At 32.8% G+C, this 8,824-nt stretch overlaps 1 pseudogene; it reads left to right on the top strand.

Annotated features, from left to right (window-relative positions):
• Positions 1-1,455: 1,455 nt before the first annotated feature.
• Positions 1,456-8,361, top strand: LOC18601980 (protein DETOXIFICATION 9-like; annotated as a pseudogene).
• The last annotated feature ends 463 nt before the right edge of the window (positions 8,362-8,824 follow it).

The raw sequence follows: 8,824 nt of genomic DNA on the forward strand, positions 1-8,824 counted from the left end.
ATTTATAAAGATAATGTTGCTTGCATAGCACAAGTCAGGGGAGGATATATTAAAGGTGATAGGACCAAGCATATCTCGCTGAAATTTTTTTACACTCACAAACTCTAGAAAAGTCAACAAGTTGCGTTAAATAGATTCGCTTCCCCACTAATCTTGCAGATCTTTTTACCAAATTATTGCCAACATCAACATTTAAGAAATTAATATATGGAATTGGAATGTAGAAAGTTAACAAGATGCAAGATTAATTTGCCTTTGGAGTGGGAATATGGCTCAATTGAGGGGAACAATTATGAACCATGCATTGTACTCTTTTTTCCTTCTAACCAATTTTTGTCCCATTGGGTTTTTTTGGCTTAAGGTTTTTAATGAGGCAATACAATGGACATTCAAGGGATAAACCCCAGAAGTGGCAACATGGCTCAATTGAAGAGAAGCAATTATGGACCATGCATTGTACTATTTTTTCCTTTTGCTTGATTTTTGTTCCACTGGGTTTTTTCAGTTTAAGGTTTTTAATGAAGTAGTACAATGGACATTCAAGGGGAAGTATTATGAATATAAGTGAATATCTATTATATTTCATAATATCCAATGTATCTTCCCAGATCCAATGTGTGTAGTTATGTTGGTACATCCCTATCTCTTGATTTCATTTAGTGTATGTACATTCTTATATACTAAATTCATCCCCTATATTTATGTAAATTCATTTCCCCTTCGTCTATGTGTGCCTGTAAATAGAGGCATTGTAGTTGATGGTTGATACATTAGAACAAGAAATGAAATAGAAGACCTTCTTACATTCGTACTACTTCTCTCTAATATTCTCTTTTAAAGTTATATTTTACAACGTTGTGATATTGTTTTTAGATAATGAAATTTTTATTCCAATATCCAAAAAGCACAACAAATCTCCCGGCATAGAAAATGGAATTGTCTCCAATAAAACAGTGAACTAGCCTTTGTTTTTTTTTTTCTCTAATGACCCAATTGTTAACCAAATTTTTTAATAAATTTACCTTGAAAACAAATTCATCAAAGTTGAATATTTTTATCATAATAATGGAATTTAACTATGAAAGCATCATCAAGATAAAATTTGTTCTATTTGGGCGTAAATGATTTTGTGTGTGAGGCATAGAATAGGGATGGGAACAGAGAGAGGCAGTCCACACCAAGCAGTATCCTAATCAATTATGAACTTGTTAGATATATTCAAAGTCCAATCCATCAGATTTATAATATTGGACCGAAAAATTAATTTCACAGATCAATCATTTTTGTTTTTCTGTATCAAAATGTGCGCTGACTGAAATGTCCACGTGATTTATTTATTGCCTCGAAGATCGATCAAAATCTAATCCTGTCATGCATGATATATACATGGTATTGAAATACTAACTCTACAAGTGCCTGAGAAAAAAGGATTTGGTAAGAGGAAAATTGCGAACAATGGACAAGGCACTGCTACAGCCTGAGATTCAGAGAGAAGAGAGAATTATATTGAAGAAAACATTGCGAAGTGGGACTACCAACTTTGTGAAGGAGCTGAAGAAGTTGAGCTGTATGGCGGCGCCGATGGTAACGGTGTCGGTGTCGCAGTACCTATTGCAGGTGATGTCGCTGATGATGGTGGGTCACATTGGTAAACTTGCTCTGTCTGGGGTTGCCATCGCCACCTCCTTCACTAATGTCACTGGCTTCAGCTTACTTGTAATGCTGCTGCTCTCTCTTCTCCTCTTGTTTTCCACACTTAAATTTGTATTCACTTCTTTTAGTTGAAAAAAAAAAAAAACTACTAGGACACTAAATATTATCTCCTTTTGTAAGTAAGGAAATGGTACTATACACCTCTTAACTCTTAAGAAGCATTTAATTGTTTAAAACAGCAATTAATTCTATCTCCAACTACCTCAGTCTTTTGGTTTCGAAACATCAAACTTTATTCTTCCCTCCAAATCAGTCACGTTCTTTTTTTCTGTTACCTACAGAAATAAATTTTTTAAAAAACCACTGTACACTCATCTCCTCCTAATAAAAAAGCACTTATGTCTATTTTCCTCTTGCTAAAAAAAAAATTAAGCTCTTCTTAAGAATTCTAACAGAAAAATAATTAAAAACAAAAGAATTCTAACAGTTAAATGTTTAATAATCCAACTTCCAGTGATCCATATTGTATATACAGAAAAGGATCTATTTATATTTGTGCATTCATTCTACGGTATTTTATTTTCTGTTTCATATCTTATAATAGTAGTATTTTTCAAAATTTTCTCTTTTTAAATTTGTATAAGTCATTTTATTATTATTTGTAATTATAGCGATTTTTCTATTTCTTTTTTATTTTATTTTATAATGATAGTTCAATCCCTTAGATACAAAGATGTCTTAAAGTACTGGAGGCAAATATTTGGACTTAAATGAATTTCCTATTTTTGAAGAGAGAATTTAACTTGAACGAGCTGTCTCTAAAGGAAATTGAAGTCATTATCTTATGAGACTCTGGAGTTTATTGTAATGGAAGAAAATGAATATTTTGTAAAACAAAACTTTTTGGAGCATGGAGTTTGAACCTTGTGTTGACAACCACGTACCCCACTCCCCATGCTTTTGCTTTTCTTTTCTCTAGGCTATCTATCTTATATCGTATCATGTACCGCTAATTGTCAGCTTACATGAGTAAAAATTACACTTGATCCCTTATACTTGTTAATCCCTTATTACTGGTCAAAGATTTAAGGGGATTGCAAGATGTTTGGTTAGGAAAGTGAAACAGTTTCTCTAGGGAAGAATGCCTTTGGCAATCATAAACCTTGGGCTTTTAGATGCTCATAAAAGAATTTCAAAGTCTAAAACAAACTTGAGTTTTTGGAATTCCAGCTTAACTAAAGAAAGAGTTTCTTTAGCGCTATAGGTGATGAATCCCCAAAAAGAAAGAAGGGAAGCAGCATATATAGGAGGACTTATTTAGACATAAAGGCCTAATTCTCATCTCAAAATTTGTTGGGAGTTAGGTAAAACTTTGTTTAGTTTGCAGTGAATTAAATTTGTACCATTTTTTGGCGTGTTCAAATTGATGATACAACATTTAATTGTTAAAATAACAGTTAATTATGTCTTCAAACTACCCAAATCTTTTACAACCACAAATCTCTTAATTCTTGAATATTCAACCCTACATGATAAATTGATGGCTAATAGTATTTACATTCGGTGCAGTTTGGATTCGCTGGTGCATTGTAAACTCTAGGTGGGCAAGCTTACGGAGCAGAGAATGATCAAAAGCTCGGAAACTACACTTACTGTTCAATAATATCTCTCCTTACAATTTGCATTCCAGTATCCGTCCTTTGGATATTTATGGACCAGCTATTAACATTGATGGGTCAAGCCCCTCAAATTTCAGAGGTAGCCAGCATATACTCAATCTGGCTGATACCTGCATTGTTTGCTGATGCTTTTCTTCAGTCATTAGTTCGCTACTTCCAATCCCAGAGCCTTATTCTTCCATTGTTCTTGAGTTCTTGTGCAACTATATGCCTCCATGTACCTCTCTGTTGGACTCTAGTATATAAAACAAATTTGGGATATATAAGGCAGCTTTAGCAATCACAATAGCTTTGTGGTTTAATGTGATCTTGCTGGGACTTTACATGAGGTGCTCTGCTAGTTGTGACAAGACTCGAATCCTCATCCTGAAGGACATTTTCATAAGCATCAAGGATCTTAAGCTTTGCACTCCCTTCTGCTGTAATGGTTTGGTAACTTTACACTTTCACTTTGAAATCAAAGTTGTCCCTGATTCTTTCTTTTGTCTTAGTTTCTTTTTGTATTGATTTTTAATATGTTTCTTTTCATTTGCATGATAATTAGTCTTGAATGGTGGTCATTTGAGCTCCTTGTACTGTTATCTGGCCTATTGCCAATTTCAGAACTTGAAACATCAGTTCTTTCTATATGGTATGCTTCTATATTAGTAATATTGAGTTTCTAAATTACCTTGAAACTTCAGATCTTTCTACATAGTGTGTTTCAATAAGAATGTTACTAACTTCTCTGAAATTTTTGATGAGAAGCCTCGCAACCACATCATTACACTACTTCATACCATATGGGGTTGGTGCTGCTGCAAGGTTAGATTCATATGTGTATACGGTCCTCTAACAATTTCTGCCTATATAATATCGATAAAGAGTAATTAATTTTGTTCAAAAGTACATGAATTTGATGTGCATTGAAACATATATGCATCTGCCTTTTTTGCAGCACTCGAGTGTCAAATGAACTAGGGGCACGAAATCCACAGGCAGCTCGAGTAGCTGTAAATGTCGAAATGGTACTTGGAGTTTCAGAGGCATTGATTGTGAGCATTAGTCTCTTCAGCTGCCGCTACGTTTTTGGATATGTATGCAGCAGTGATAAGTTATTGATTATGTTGGAGAAATGATTCCCATAATTTCTCTCTCGGTCCTTGTGGACAGCTTACTAGCAGTTCTTTCTGGTCTGTCCCCTACCTTGTTAGAGAATTTAATGCATTCAGATGATTCAGCTTAGAAGCAACCGTTTTGATCAGTTCCTTGTCATAACAGAAACGATGTGCACTCATACAATTCTTTATGGTGTTCCTTGTTTGTGTCTTTTTGGGATGACTTCAGCTACAATTTCGGTTTCTTGTGAGCATCAGGTGTGGCGAGAGGAACCGGGTGGCAGCACATTGGAGCCTATGTGAACCTTGGGGCATACTACCTTGTTGGAATTCCAGTTGCTGCCCTGTTGTGTTTTGGTGTACACTTTAGAGGAAAGAGACTTTGGATTGGAAAAAACAGGTTTATACTACATATAAACAGGTTACTAGTTAAGCAAATTGGCAAAAACAGGTTTATACTATATATAAACACTCTCCTGCATTCACTCTTTTTTATGTCACTCTTCTTTCATTTCGATTTGGTTGCTAGGTATATATGTTTTGGATGAAAAGATTAACTTTTGAAATTGGAATGTTGCTCATGATATGAATTGAGACCTTATTTTTACTTCCATCGATCTCTTTGTGCCTAATCAAATATCATTGTACTGTTCGGCTGAGTGAAATCTTCCTATGGATATTGCAGGCAACCAAGGCACAGGAGAGAATGATTGACGAGAAAGTTTCTTACGAATTAGCTTGAAGAAGCTAAAAGCCAAAAAGTGGACAAGGATAAATATGGGAGGAAAAAATGTTGGATTCCAGCCTTTTCCTTCATGAGCTTGGTTGAGAAACATCACCACCAATTACTAATCATGATGAGAAGTGTTTGACCATGAACTGGTTCACTTTTGAGCTCCACATTTTGTTACAATTTTGAGTTGGTTAATGTATATTAGATTCCTTTTTAGGGTTATCTACTACATGGTTGATATGTAAGCCTTTAAATCACTATGTTAATAATGTAGGATGAAGTTGCCATTGTGTTGGTGAGATATAAAACCCATTTAATTATTTACGGAGTATAGGTTATTGAGATATGAAAGCTCGAACCAGTGGAATATGCAAAGAATGAGGCAGAGATATATGGAGAAATTTATTTTTGGGCAATTATTTTGAGATTTGAAAATTGTTTATTGTCAATAAAATTTGATTTGCTAGTTTGGATGTTGATGCGTACGTTATTAAGTGGAAGAGAAATTTGTGATAGGTTAGAGGTTTATTATTTATGGTGTCAGCCCAACTGGTGACAAACCTGAATCAAGCACATCATGCGTAAACTTGCATGCATTAATTTTTTTTGGTAAGAAGGAAATTAGATGGAAGAGAAAAAGGGAGGAAAGAACAAATAAAGATAAATTATTTATTTAGTCACTTCATTATTTGGAAAGTTTTGTTTTGATCATCAAAGTTTGAAAAATTAAGTTTTGATTAATGCTTTGATCACTCAATCATTAAAAACTAATGATTATCTAAACCTGATTTTTTTTATTAGTTGATTTTAGTCACATGATATATTTATGTCAATTTATCTATCACATGATACTGTCCTAGTGGCAATATATTTTTCATGCAATATTATCCTCAGACATGTCATGTGATCAAAATTAACTGATTTGAAAATTCACGTCCAAAAGTCTGTCACTTTTTAATATTTACACAAAATGATCAAAATGTTATTTTTTATAAATACTAATGACAAAAATGTGATTTTTCAAAGTTATGTGATAAAAAAGAAATTCTCAAACAACTAAATAATTAATTAAGTAATTTATCTAAAAAAAGACTTAAAAGAAAGTTGTTTTTCTTTTTTAGTATTTGGTATGGAAGATGAAAATAGAAGAAAATAAAGAGATTAAGAGTATAATAATAAATAGAACAAATAACTTAAGTAGAAAGAATGTTTCTTTTCAATTTGGAAGGATTAGATTGGGAGAGAATAGAAAAGTGTAAGTTCATTCATTTTCCCCTTCTTATTTCTCTCTTAAAGTAGAGAAGGAAATAAAAACTATTTTCCTTCCACCCCTTTTCTCCCTTTCTCGATCCCTTTTACCAAATATAATGTTAATATCACTCATGGGCAAAGTACATAAAATATGTTTTAACAGATCTAAGAAAACGTAACTTGATTCTTTTTTTGAAAAAATATTAAATAGTGTTTTTTTTTAAAAAAAAAAAACAATTTTATTAGCCTTACAACCGATATGCCATTACAAGTCCACTAAAAACTCCCCTTAGCATAGAAATCGGTTTGAGTGAAGGAAACTTGAACAATAACCATGGGCAACGGCACAACAATCTGGCGGTTGTAACAATCCCAAATTACACAAACAAGAACATGTTAGAACACAGAATTAGAAAATCAAGAAATGGCTTCAAGGTGTGTAACAATACCATTTTCCTTAAGATTTATTCACCTTCACTCATAGTGTACAAAAGAGTTATTAGTGTATAAACCTCAAAAATATAATGAAGCTCAATAATTGATGACGTTTTGTACTGACAAAATCAATCTACTAAGCACTCACCGAAATATAGCAAGATTATCAAACTTTTATAAAAAATTTCTAGAGCAAAATGATATAAAAGAAAACTTGGAGAATATTGAGAAAGAGATGAGAGATTGTTGTATTTGTTGTTTTCTTGTATGTTCTATTGTTTCTAAATAAGAGTTTTTTTATAGGTATAGGTGTCTATTCCCAACAAACACAACAGTGTCAGTTTCAAATAGTCATAACTATTTGTTTCAAATACACACACCTATTGGTTTTTTCCAACAGACATCACTTTTCTTTTATTTTTCAATTTCTACTAGACATGACTTTTCTTTTATTTTCTAATATGGGATTGTGTCCCATTTTTATTTTATTTAAAAATGTCCAACAATCCCCCATCATTTTCAAATTAATTCAAATTTTCGATAATCTTATAAATCAATTGCATAAATGAAGGTATCTTCCGATTGAATCTTAACTAAGTGAAAACATGTTAAAATTAACTGAAATCACATGATAGACTATGCTTTGAACCAGTTATTCCATTTGGTTAATTGAACACATCTCACAAAACGATTTCAACACCAATGAATGCGCAAAATCCGATGATGATTTTATAACCATGAGTTTGTATCCTCTTTTCATGAGTGTTGTTAGAACCAAGTTCTTGAGCTCCTAGAAACAGTCACACTTCACACTCACATAAGCAGGTCCCATCAAGAATGCCCCCATAACTAAAGCATTCTAACAAATTTGTGTTATGGGTCTAGAAAGAGTATATGGCTAATCATTTCCTAACCTTTACGGATACCTTGGACTTTACTTGGGATGAAATATAATATATCATATTATAGTGCTAGCATCCACATACAAATGTTGTGTTTTGTCTCATTAAACTCAAGACTTAATGTTATACCAAGCGTTGAGTTGAGTTTTCACCATAGATGACTTTTAATTTATGAGCTTGATCCCCATCCCCTTTGAGGTCTTATTTATAAGATCTCCAGCAAGACTTTTCGTTAAAGGATTCGCCAAGTTCTTACTGGACCTCACAAAATTTATAGTAATCACTCTATTCAAAATTAATTGTCAAATATGGTTATGTCTTAATATAATATGTTTAGACTTTTCATTATACACTTGGCTATATGCTTTTGCTAAAGTTGCTCCACTATCACAATGGATATAAATTGCAGAGATTGGTTTAGGCTACAAAGGTACACCATATGGTAAATTTCTTAGCTATTTGGCTTTTTTGGTGGTAGTAGTCAATGCAATAAATTCAACTACCATGGTAAAATCCATTATACACGTTTGTTTCTTGAACCCTAAGAAATGGCACCCCACCAAGCATGAAGATCTATATGCTTGTGGAAGCATGACCTTATAAACTTGTAATCCGACTAACATCTGAATATCTTTCTAGCACTAATGGATATCCATTATACCAAAGTCCATAATTGATTATTTTCTTTAAGTACCTTAGTACTCTATTTATGGCTTGCTAATGTAAAATACTTGGATTACTTGTGTACTTGCTTAACTTTCCAACAACAAATGCTATATTTAGCTTTGTTCAGGCCATTGCATACATTAAAGAACCAATCACTCTTGCATATTGTAATTGATCAACAGCTTACCAGTATTAGGTACTAATTTAATTTAAGGATCCATGGGTGTAGATGTTGGTATACAATTACTACGATCAAACTTTTTTAGCATTTTTTCAATGTAATGTGATTGTGACAAAGTTATGCTATTTTTATCTCGAAATATTTTTATTCTTAAGATGACATTTGCTATACCCATATCTTTCTTTACAAAGTTATTTGACAAAAACTTCTTTGTCTCCTCACTTGTT

This window comes from Theobroma cacao, chromosome 4 (assembly GCF_053813885.1).
Source record: "Theobroma cacao isolate CCN51 chromosome 4, ASM5381388v1, whole genome shotgun sequence".
Taxonomy (NCBI): Eukaryota; Viridiplantae; Streptophyta; class Magnoliopsida; order Malvales; family Malvaceae; genus Theobroma; species Theobroma cacao.